Source organism: Aquarana catesbeiana, linkage group LG01 (assembly GCF_042186555.1).
Source record: "Aquarana catesbeiana isolate 2022-GZ linkage group LG01, ASM4218655v1, whole genome shotgun sequence".
NCBI lineage: Eukaryota > Metazoa > Chordata > Amphibia > Anura > Ranidae > Aquarana > Aquarana catesbeiana.
Window position 1 is genome coordinate 47,278,630 of NC_133324.1, and position 13,064 is coordinate 47,291,693.

General features: G+C 44.4%; 1 protein-coding gene across 1 annotated transcript in view; it reads right to left on the reverse strand.

Moving 5' to 3' along the window:
- The window catches only part of VCP (valosin containing protein), a 66,408-nt gene that overhangs the window by 44,114 nt on the left and 9,230 nt on the right, over positions 1-13,064 (reverse strand). The gene's annotated exons all lie outside the window — the stretch shown is intronic.

The window sequence follows — 13,064 nt, forward strand, 5'->3', positions numbered from 1 at the left end:
AAAATTTTTTTGCGGGCCGCAAACAAACTGAAAAATACTGAACCTCCCCCATCAAATGCAGCCTTACTGTGCCCGTCAAACGCAGCCATCACTAACCCCACACAATTACTTTCTTTTAATTAATGTTATATTACCACATACCGAATTTCACCGTAGTAGTACGATCATGTGACTCCCGGCTCGTCCCGTACCGCCCCTCTCCGCTCTCCTCTCACGTGTCTCCTGAGTCCTGACGTCAGCAGGGAATTCTCAGTCCCACCCACTGACTATAGTTATCGTATCAGAAGAGAGGCGGGCGGGACTGAGAAATCCCCGCTGACGTCAGGACTCAGGAGACGGAAGAGGAGAGCGGAGAGGGGCGGGACGGGAGTCACATGATCGTACTACTACAGCGAAATTCGGTATAAAGCGACGTTGTGCTTTTTAAAAAGCACATACAGCTGGGGCACAGCATCTATTGTCATACAACATTCATTAAAATAAAGTCATTTTAAAAATACGCTTGGAGCGCTTTCCCGGGAGGGGCGGGGCTAGTAATGACGTCACCGGACATCGATTTTCCGGTCCTTATGCATCGATGCCGCATCGGGGACACCCGAATCGCGATGCAACGATTAATTTCAGCAACCCTATTAACTAAATTATACACCACACTTTTTTTTTTAAGGTTATTAACCGATTAATCTAAACAATAATCGGCCAACGAATCGATTATGAAAATAATCGTTAGTTGCAGCCCTACATACAACTACTAATATTGGGTAAACCCCATAATCTGATCAAAATCTTTAAAAGTACGTTATAAAAGCAAGGTGTGTGTGAGATTTTGCTAACAAAATGTGTTCTGACTTAATGGATTGCTCTCATTCAGCCCAGGGAAATCTTTACATGTATAACTAGATTGTTTCTCTCCCCCAACGCTACACGTGTATGGACGAATCTCCTGCTGTCGGCTATTGTATTCTGACAGGCGGCACACCCCCGGCTATCAGAGTACCTAAACTGTGGCTACAGTCTCTGTTCAGCCAGCTTTTTCCATTACTCAATGGATGTTGAGCAGGGTGGAGTTGACCGAGCCACCCATGGCTTGAATTTGGAGCTTGCATGGCCAGCTTTAGGGGGCTTTCTGGGCACCCAGGAGATATTTTCAAAATATGAATGTATATTCCAGAACCTTCTGACGGCTGTTACTGAACAGTGAAGTTACTATAAAACTACACTCTCAGTATAGTCCAAGAAAAGGAAAGTGAAAGGGGAGAGCAAAACAATAAAAAAAATAAATAAATAAAAATAAGATAAAAAAATAAAGGGACTTTTTGCTTTCAGAAAAAACTTGGGGAATTTCCTTCTTTCAACTACTGGCGAGGCCAATGCTTGCTATTCAGGGCTGTTCTGTAGCATATTTTTGAGTCTCTGCACCCATTTGACCCTTTATGGACCTTCTTTAACACTGGTTTAAAGGATATGTAAAGGTTTGTTTAAAAAAACAAAAATCAAACATGTCATACTTGCCTCCTCTGTGCAGTTGGTTCCACTGATACAGACAGCAGGACTCAGCCCTGCCCCCGCGTCATTGGGAGCCAATGGCTGCGCTGCCATCAATCTATCCAATCAGGACCTGAGACACCGGCTGGAGCGCTTGTCCCCATCGCTGGAAAGACCAGGTTCAGGTAAGTAAAAGGGGGCTCTGGGGGGGCTGCTGCATCGCGGGAGGTTTTATAACCCCTTTAAGTATATACTGCCAGAGTCACAGAAAGGCCCCAACATTTCTGCAACTTTAATAAAGGACACCCTAGGAACGGGACTTTATAGGTGCCGAACTATTTACATATAATAATATAGAGCGGTTCCATAGTGCAAACTGATCCATACTGATAAATAGAAAGGTGGTGTTATCAGTGGAGATACATTTAGCAAAGGCTGAAATAAAATTCCTAGAAACACACGCTGAAAACCGGGAATGAAGACCAGATAAAGAGAAAATAAAAGCATTTTTTGATGGGGTGGGGAAAGTTTGAACCCCTGAAAGGTTTTTACTGCTGTCCAGGACCCAGCTGGAAAGATTTACACCCCTCTACTAATCCTGGTGAGCTGGTACAGGAAGGGACAGGGAAGTGGACATCCTCCAATAGGGACATGAGTACAGGTGACAACTGTCTAATAGGGGACAGATTTTGACATGTTTCCTCCTTGTCTCTGGGACAGGAACAAAAAAATTAAAAAAAACACAACTTTCCCTACTATATCCAAAGTAAAAAAAAGTTTGGGCTTTATATAGTAACAAACATCACAGCACCCAACCTCAGTACTCCTCTCAAGAGTCCAGATACATGCAGTGAGTTGGCTCTTGGGAGGAGTTATGCAAATATCAATATGTCCTTATGGCTGGATTAGCGGGCAGGCTGTATTTGCATGCAGATCACCCCTAAGGTCATAAGTGTTTAACCTGTGGCTCTCCAGCTGTAAGTTCAATGAGGCATCAGTTACAAGCATGACTCCCAAAGGCAGAGGAATGATGGGACTAGTAGTTCTGCAACAGCTGGAGGGCCACAGGTTGAGTACCCATGCCCTAGGTGACGCATACTGACTGAGCCTCCATGATTGAACTGAAATCCAAGAGGCATAGAAGGGACAGTCAGGCAGGGGAGGAAAGAGCGAGATGATGCTGGGATGTCCTCCAGCCAGGAAATGAGGCAGGCTCTATCTGACTTACTGCAGCTTCTAATGCACATTGTGAGAAGCTCACAGTGTGCAGGGAAATCAGAGTAATTTGAATAAAGATGGCCACTGTTATCATAACTGCCAAGATTTATGCTCCTTTCTGATTTTTCCCTTTCAGGTATTGCGTACACAGAACTATTTTCCATTGTTTTCTATAACTTTCCGGGACCAATACTATTATTTCTGATGGATTTGAAACACTGTAGCCGCTTACAATAGCTCATAAATGAAGGCAATAGCAAAATGGAGTCTGCCTTGCAAAAGTCATCACACGCTGCATGGCCAGTACTGGAGAACTTGTGTAAGAAGAGGGCTGCTAGAATTCAGTGTGAGGAAATAAATAGTCCAGAAAATTAAAAACTCGTCTTTCCAGCTGGGCCACCTGAAGAAACTCCATCCACATCATATCCAGCCCACAACTCCACCACATACATAAAAAACACTTTACGAGAGAGAGAGAGAGAGAGAGAGAGAGAGAGAGAGAGAGAGAGAGAGAGAGAGAGAGAGAGAGAGAGAGAGAGAGAGAGAGAGAGAGAGAGAGAGAGAGAGAGAGAGAGAGAGAGAGAGAGAGAGAGAGAGAGAGAGAGAGAGAGAGAGAGAGAGAGAGAGAGAGAGAGAGAGAGAGAGAGAGAGAGAGAGAGAGAGAGAGAAAAAAAAAAAAAAAAGAGAGAAAAAGAAAGAAAAAGAGAAAGAGAGAGAGAAAGGACACTACGCCTAATAACAAATGCAAATAAAGAAATCACACATGTGAAATTCGCTCACTAGCCTAACAATAGAATGATATACACTGTAACAACAATCTGACCTGGTTCACACTGATGTGATTTCAGATGCGTTTTGAGTCGCACAGAATGGCACAAGGGAAAACATTGTTTTTCAATGGTGGCCATTCATATCAATGCAACACAGCAGCATGGTGTGATTTTGGAAAGAGGCTACTTTAGTGCGATTCCAGTGCAATTTTGGATCCATTGAATACGCAAATCGCAACCAACTCGCACTGCGTAAATCAGATCGCAGTAGTGTAAACCTAGCCTCATAGAAAAACTACAATGCTTTCCAAAAAGAAACAATGTATCCAATGGGAATACAAGAATAAATGTCTTATCAAATATTAAAGGGATTCTAAAGGCAGGTGTGTTTTTAATTATTTTTTTTTAATCATTATTATCCTAGATCCCTTTCACACTAAAGATGCTTTACAGGCGTTTTAGCGCTAAAAATAGCACCTGTAAAGCACCTCATGCCACCCCAGTGTGCCCAAGTGCTTTCACACTGGGGCGGTGCGCTTGCGGGATGGTCTGCAAAGTCCCGCAAGCAGCATCTTTGGGGCAGTGCGGGAGCACCGCCCTGCCCATTGAAATCAATGGGCAGGGGCGCTTTTAACCCCGCTACCCCCTTCTTTGGGGTTAAAAGCCCCCTGCTCTCGCCCACACAGCGCCGCTAAAACTAGCGGCGCTTTACTGCATTTTGACATCACTTCCGACCTGCAATTATATGGAGACGGGTGGGGGTCATCTTCCCCTCACTCGTCTCCATACCAAAGCCAGCAAGAGGATGCGATCGCCTCCAACGCTACGACGGCTCTGGTAAGCAGCAGAGGGCAACTGAGCACAGCAGGAGGGGAGGTGATCTTGCGGCGAATCCACCACAGAGACCACCTTTATCTGAAAGCGGACCACCCGCTGAAGAGGATACCAGGGTTATAGCAGCTATCTGCTGCCATAACAATGATATTCCTCTTCAAAGTAGCGGCGTAAAAACGACGACGGACAGGTCCATAAGTGGTTAAAGTGATTGTAAAGCCTTGCTTTTTTTTTAATAACAAGCATATTATACTTACCTGCTCTGTTGTAGTGGATGTGCACAGAGCAGCCCCAATCCTCCTCTTCTTGGGTTCCTCTTCAGCACTCCTGGCCCCTCCCTCCTGTCGAGTGCCCCCACAGCTAACAGCAATTCAGACATGGAGCTGCCGTTCGCCCTCCTCTCCTGATTGGCCAACTGACTTTGAATGACAGCTGCGGGAGCCAATAGTGCCGCTGCTGTGGATGCATAGGATGCATTAAGATAAAAAACCTTCAGCCTTTACAACTTCTTTAATGCATTCTATATATTAGACCCCTTTCACACTGCAAAGCGCCCTGAAACAACCGCTGCTGTCTCTCCAATGCGAAAGCCCCGAGGGCTGGAGTGGTGCACTGGCAGGACGCTGAAAAAAGTCCTGCTAGCAGCATCTTTGGAGCGGTGTATAAACCGCTCCTTCACCGCTCCTGCCCATTGAAATCAATGGGGCATAGAGAAATTTGTTATGAACACTATGCTTTTACTGCTTCCTTTTTTTTAATTTTTGCTGTCTTTTCACGTGCAATGTTACTTTCAACAATTGTATTGTATACTTGGAAGCTTAATAAAAAAATTGTCATTTCAGATCCATCATGGCAGCGCCTGTTAGCGGGCATCCACTCACCTGCTGCCGCCACGTCCCTCACCTTGTTGTGTCACCTCCACATCACCAGCCCTCCCATTAAAGTGAATGGAACTGTCAGTGAAAGAACAGCCAGTCAGAGGAGGAGCCGCTGCGGGACAGAGATGACAGTTGCTCTTTAAAAATTGTGATTTAAAACAAGCCTTTTTACTAGTAATTTAAATCAAATCCACCCTGTTGGGTGCATAAAAAAAAACAAAACAAAAAAAAAAAACCACACGCAAAACGCAGCAAAAACGTACTACATGCTTTTCTGCAGCTTCTCCACAGAAGCTTATTCAACCAAAAAAAGCACCATTTTGCTTTTTAAAAAAGTCCCAGACCCTTTCTAAAAACGCAGCGGCTGAAAAAAAGCATAGATGTGAACGTGTCCCATAGAAAACTATGTTAAATAGACTGTAGTGCATTTCTGCAAAAAGCATAAAAAAAAAAATTAAACGAAAAAGAAAAACGCATAGGTGTAAACTGAGCCTTAGAAGGCATTTACTTTAGATGCAGCTGGTGGCGTCACCGGCGCATGCGCTCTGAAGCAACGGCATACCCCTGCTGTTCCTTTAGAGCCGAGAACAGCGACTCCCATGCACGGGAGTGACGTCATCGCTGGCTCGGCCATTCGTTTCTCCGAAGCCTAGGAACCCGGAAGGAAGACCGGGTGAAGATGAAAGTGCCTTCAGCGGTTACAGCGCGCCACTAGAGGGCTTCGGTTTCAGGTAAGTCTGTCAAAGTGCTAGTATGTGATGCATAGTATGTAATGCACTAGCATACTAGCACATGATGACAAACTGCCCAGTGCCTTTTTTTATTTTATGCGGTTTACTACCACTTTAATACTGTGTAAAAACACATATGGGAAACACTGGATACATTGCATCTTTTCAGCAAGCACAAGAGTTGTTTTCTATTACTGATTTGCACATGGGGGGGGGGGTGGTTTGCTTGGAACTCCAGCAGCCGTCAACAATGGCAAAATAGCTAAAATTGTCTAAAGCCAGCAGGTGGATCAAGCCTGCTTTTTTGTTACACAAAGCCACAGGTTTTCATTGTGTAACATTACAACCTTGGGACCTGCATCCAAACAACCGCCGACATTGTTTGATAAGGAGGACATCGGGCACCTGCACAGCATCTTTGTTTGAGCCCCCCCAAAGGTTTGTAGCCTTGTGTACTAGGAAAAAAAGCATGACAGGACCATATGAGATCTGGGGTAAAAAAAAAAAACCTCAGATATCCTTTTTTATTGCAATAAATTAAAAAAAATTATCCCTTTAAGGCCGTTGGGTGGAAGTGACGTTTGTCAAGTGGCGACCATCATTCCCTCTCACTCAACTTCCCGCCTCTCAGGGGAAAAGCATCGGATCGTCTCAGCCGCTTCGGTAAGTGGCAGAGACGGGCGCGGGGGTGGTAAGTGTGCCGATAAATCTTGCAGCGAATTGATGCGGAGACCGTTTTTATCACCCACCATTGAAAAAAATACCGGGGTTATGGCAGCAGAGAGCTGCCATAATGGTATTTAACATCAAAGCAGTGACGTAAATCCACGGTAGGCGGTCCGTAAGCGGTTAAATCGGGTTTGGAGTGTGCTCTGTAGTCCAGCAGACGGTGTAACTTGCTCTTATGCACCCAGCTCCTGCAACTGGTGCTCCCCTTTGACAGCAGGTCTCTGCCTGCACCTGCTCTCACATTATGAAACCAGCGGGACTCCGTCCGCACAGCTGCATCAGCAATTCCTGTCTGCCACTGTGTAGATGGGACTTGTATTATCAATGCACTGTGAAGTGTGCTGTTCAGCATGCTAGTAGTTCAGTCACACTGCCTACAGCTCAGGAACTGTCTGTCCGTACAGAGGTACATAAGAGCTTTAGGCAATGTGTTCAGGAGCCTGACATTGCACCCATCTACTGATTGTGGGTGCAATGCTCTGCAGGCCCCAGTGAAAAAAACTATATATAAACTAGTGATGTATTGATATATCGGCCACCGAAGATTATCAGCTGAAAATTGGATAATCAGCGCTTAGCCGATAGAAATAAAAGTGCCGATAATGGAATGCTGCGTCCGACTGACTTAATGCAAAAACCCCAGCTACATTAACCACTTCAGCTCCAGAAGGTTTTACCCCCTTCCCGACCAGGGGTTTTGCGACACTACCCAAATAAAATGTATATCTTTTTTTCTCCCACAAATAGAGCTTTCTTTTGGTAGTATTTGATCAAAAAAACTAATTTCATCAATTTACGCCAATATGTATTCTGCTACATATTCCACTTTTGGTTAAAAAAAATCCCAATAAGCATATATTGGTTTGCGCAAAAGTTATGGGATATTTTTTTTTTTAACTAGTAATGTTGGCGATCGGCAATTTTTAGCAGGACTGCGATATTGCGGCAGACAAATCGGACACCTGACACGACTTTTTGGGGACCAGTGACATTACAGTGATTAGTGCCAAGATTCTGTCTAGCGGGAAACAGACAAATGTTTCTCCATTTTCCCCTCTGGCAGAACGGCGATCTGCCTCTCCTCAGAGTAATCGGTGGGTCCCAGCGGACATAACGTCAGCCGGATCCGCTGATTGGCTCCCGCTGTGTCCAATCACAGCAAGAGCGGGGCTCCGGAGCCGTGCATATACGTGGGACGGTCCTTAAGCAGTTCATTTAACTTAAGTCTGGTACACACACAATGACAATATCGGACAAATGATCTTCCTTTTTGTTTTTGTATGCTAGTCGCAGTCTCAGAAAGAAAAAAAAAATTGGTTACTAGAGTTACAGAAATTCTCGCAAGACAGAATACAACTTCCCGTGATGATGTAATGTATTGTGAAGTATTCTTTAGTTTCCGAGCATATGTGATCTGGGTCACTGTATTTACTGACGAATACTGTGCAAACATTTTCGCGCTTGTCCCTTCAGATATTTTGGCATAAACTGTGATTGGCTCTCAAAAGTTGTGTACCAACGATCAGATTATGAGACGATTGCTCCAAAAGTGGTATTCCTGCGTAGCCTTTCCTGTTCCATTTTTCATGCTGCTTTCCTGTTGCTGTCTCCTAGTCCCTGGGTTTCTCCAGGGACTCCGCCAAGCGCGTCGGGACCCTTCGGGGTAAGACCGCACTATATCAAGATACCCCTCAACTCAACAAATCCTGGGCTGTTCCTGTCGCTTTCCCAGCCTTTTCGTGGCCGCCCAGCAGGGCTGTTTCCCAGAGCCCGAAGCTGCCCACTCAGCATCTTCACAGCCGCCAATTCAGTTCACGGCATGGCTGGGGGGGCAGAGACTAGAGGTCAGCTGACTGGTGAGGAATGTGAAGTGGGAGGGGCTGAAGGAGACCCCCATCTTCTGATTTCGGCATGGGTGTCACTGCTAGGAGACACCACAAAGTCAGAGACACAGTGAAGCCGGAGACACAGCGAGTAACACTACCTGTGATTAGAGTTGCCATTAAAAGTCCCCACTACAGTTCTCAGATCCGCAGATGACCTTGATCAAGAGCACCTTAGTTGGCTGGTCAAAACTCCCCCCCAGCACTGCCACTCATCCCACCCCCCCACCATCACTGCCACTCATCCCATTCCCCCCACCAAGGAGTAAGAGAAGGAATAAAAATAGAGATTACATGCAAGGCAGAGGAAAAGAGGAGCAGGAACAAAGAAAAAAGGGAGAGAAAGAACAGGAAAGATGGCTAAAGAGAGGGAAGGCGGGGGGGGGGGGGGGGGTGTGTTCAATACTGTACGAGTGGAAGGGACTCAGGGAGCACTAAATGTCCATGGGTTAGGGGTGCAAATTACTTGTCTTGCGTGCTGACAACCCACGCTACGAAAATAATTTTACTGTTAGGGGTCCATACAATTTGGGAAATTTTATCAAGGGGTCATGGCACTAGGAAGGTTGAGAACCACTGTGCTAACACATTTTGCAAGGCTTTTAATTTCACTTTTTAGCTTTTTTTTTTTTACTACACATACAATGCTATAGTAACATACATCTAAGTAGACTAAAGTTAATTTTATTATATCCAAAATGTAAAGAAGCTGGGTACACACACAATTCGTTTTTTACCATTCAACTCAGTGGGTTGAACGAAAAAAAAAAAGCTGTGAGCTCCAGTTGGAGACGCTATACAAACTAGGTGAAGTTAGTATAGCGATCTCCCCCACTGAGCTATTGTGTTCTGACAAGGGGACAGCCCCCACCACTGACTGAGAGCGCTGATCGGGAGTCAGTCAACTGCTGGTTTTCCAGGATGCTCGCCCGATAGATCAACGCACACATGGGTGGAATTTAAAAAGAAAAAAAAATCTTTTTAAGCAGCCAATGTCTCCCGACATTCGGCCTGTGTGTACTAGGCTTAAAAAGGCATACACTTGAGGGGTGGGAAACCCCATTCATCAGGGCTTAAACAATATATGTCTGCATGGCAATATGAAGTAGGATTTATTACCAAAACTGGCAAAACCCACTCACTGACTGATCTCCTGCCATAAAATGTTTTAGTCCACGTAACACTTGGATACATTGTCCAAGGCTCTGAAGAAGAGTATTTTATTTAGCCCAATGGTTGCCACTTGCTTTCTTGTGTCTTTTGCTTAAAAAAAATAATTGGGACTCCTAAAATATTTGGCTATTGTAATCTGGGGTTGACATAGTCTGGAAAAAAAAAATGATATGAAATTGTCCTAGTGTGGACAGACCAATACAGTGTACTTTCAGAAACATTGGACCACCACACATTACAGGCAGTCAGTTCACACTCAGCACAGGGATAATGCCGGCTGGTGACAGTCAGCAGGTTTCTAGCTCAGGCTGACCTATGCTTTGTTCTGCTCTTTCAGAGAGATTTACAAGGCTCTGTCTGTCTAATGACCCCCTCTATGTGGTCCCACTAGGGTATTATGGCAATGATAAGCTGTTAGACTTCTATTCTGACATGCTTTCTGAAAAACGAAACTGAATGCTTTGCGAGTGCTGACCAACCTCCCAGCACAGAGGAGTCACAATATGACACCATACAGAGGGCTGTGAACATGATGGGTGAGGCACCATTACAGTCAGTGACACCAAGGAAACACACAATAGCTTCCGTGTACCTGAAAACAGAACAGGTGTACCGACACCGACCACACCCCCTGCGTCTGCTTTACTGCATTATTAACTGATCCAACAGGCCCATCCCTATAGAATATACAAGCAGATGAGCACCCCTTCACTGAATTACAGAATGTGAGCTTATATAGGGCTAATTATGTAGCATAGTTTACAGACTCATTGAAGTCTAAAATTGGCCACACAGTAGACTTATAATCTCTATTTTGAAATGTTTTCTTTTGTTTTGTTTCTTTATTTAAACTTTTCTCTACTACTTTTGTTTATGTTCGCAATGTCTCTCTCAGGCCCCATTCACACCTGAGCGTTTTGTAGCTTGAAGCTACAAAATGCTGTAGATGAAAAAAAATCAATTATTCTCTATGAAGATGGTTCACATCTCCACTCCAAGACGCCTGAAGCCAGAAGCTCAAACAACTTTTGAATGTGATTTGAAATCGCCGATGTGTGAAGGACAGATTGCAGCACTCGCATTTGAGATACCATTCATTTGAACGACAACTCAAAGCGCGGTGCGGGTCGTGCTGCAATCGCGGGAAGCATGTCGCCCAAAAGTAGCTGGAGTATGAATGCAGGCTAAACCTGGTTTTAAAATGAGAGCAGTGTAAATTAGTGTATAGTGCCTTGAAAAAGTATTCATACCCCATGCAATTTTCCACATTTTGTCATGTTACAACCAAAAAAATGTATTTTATTGGGATTCTATGTGATAAACCAACACAAAGTGGCACATAATTGTGAAGTGGAAGGAAAATGATAAATGGTTTTTAATTTTTTTTTACAAATAAATATGTGAACAGTATGGGGGGCATTTTTTTTCAGCCCCCCCTAAGTCAATACTTTGTAGAACCGCCTTTCACTGCAATTACAGCTGCAAGTCTTTTTGGGGATGTCTCTACCAGCTGTGATATTTTTGCCCATTCTTCTTTGCAAAATATCTCAAGCTCTGTCAGATTGGATGGAGAGCGTCTGTGCACAGCAATTTTCAAGTCTTCCCACAGATTCTCAATTGGATTTAGGTCTGGACTGTGACTGGGCCATTCTAACACATGAATATGCTTTGATCTAAACCATTCCATTGTAGCTCTGGCTGTATGTTTAGGGTCGTTGTCCTGCTGGAAGGTGAACCTCCGCCCCAGTCTCAAGTCTTTTGCAAACTAACAGGTTTTCTTCTATTGCCGTGTACACACGAGCGGACTTTCCGGCATACCGGAGTCCGTCGGACAATTCGATCGTGTGTGGGCTCCAGCGGACTTTTTTTTCTCAAAAGTTTGACGGACTTAGATTTGGAACATGTTTCAAATCTGTCCGACGGACTCGAGTCCGGTCGAAAAGTCTGCGCGTCTGTATGCTAGTCCGACGGACAAAAACTGACACTAGGGCAGCTATTGGCTACTGGCTATGAACTTGCTTGTTTTAGTCCGGTCGTACGTCATCACGTACGAATCTGTCATACTTTGGTTGATCGTGTGTAGGCAAGTCCGTTCATTCCGAAAGTCAGTCGGACAAAGTCTGCCGTAAAGTCTGGTTGTGTGTACGCGGCATTAGATTGCCCTGTATTTGGCTCCATCCATCTTCCTATCAACTCTGAGCAGCTTCCTTGTCCCTGCTGCAGAAAAACATCTCCACAACATGATTCTGCCACCACCATGTTTCACGGTGGGGATAGTGTGTTCAGGGTGATGTGCAGTGTTAGTTTCCCCCCACACATAGCGTTTTTCTTTTAGGCCAAAAAGTTGAATTTTGGTCTCATCTGACCAGAACACCTTCTTCCACATGTTTGCTGTGTCCCCCACATGGCTTCTCACAAACTGCAAACAGGACTTCTTATGGTTTTCTTTCAACAATGTCTTTCTTCTTGTCACTTTTCCATAAAGACCAGATTTGTGGAGAGCACGACTAATAGTTGTCCTGTGGACAGATTCTCCCACCTGAGCTGTGGATCTCTGCAGCTCCTCCAGAGTTACCATGGGCCTCTTGGCTCTTCTCTGATTAATGCTCTCCTTGCCTGGCCTGTCAGTTTAGGTGGACGGCCATGTCTTGGTAGGTTTGCAGTTGTGCCATACTCTTTCCATTTTCAGATGATGGATTGAACAGTGCTTGGGATTTTTTTTTTATAACCTAAACTGCTTTCAACTTCTCCACAACTTTATCCCTGACCTGTCTGGTGTGTTCCTTGGCCTTCATGATGCTGTTTGTTCACTAAGGTTCTCTAACAAACCTCTGAGGGCTTCACAGGACAGCTGTATTTATACCGAGATTAAATTACACACAGGTGGACTCTATTTACTAATTAGGTGACTTCTGAAGGCAATTGGTTCCACTAGATTGTAGTTAGGGGTATCAAAGTAAAGGGGGCTGAATACAAATGCACGCCACGCATATTTGTAAAAAAATGAGGAACCATTTATCATTTTCCTTCCACCTCACAATTGTGTCCCACTTTGTGTTGGTCTATCACATAAAATACCAATAAAACACATTTACTTTTTTGGTTGTAACATGAAAAAAATTGGAAAATTTCAAGGGGTATGAATACTTCAAGGCTCCGTATACAGATCATGGTGAGCTGAGGGCTGGGTGAGATCTCAGATACCATGTTCCTTGTATCCAAGATAATAAATGAAGGCGTGCGGTATTCAAAGTACAAGTATGAATCAGGAAACACTCCATGGACAATAGCCTGGTTGCTCAATATTTGCCCAATCTGTTTTCCCAGGCTCTGGATTATACAAAAGGATTCCTGAAGATACAA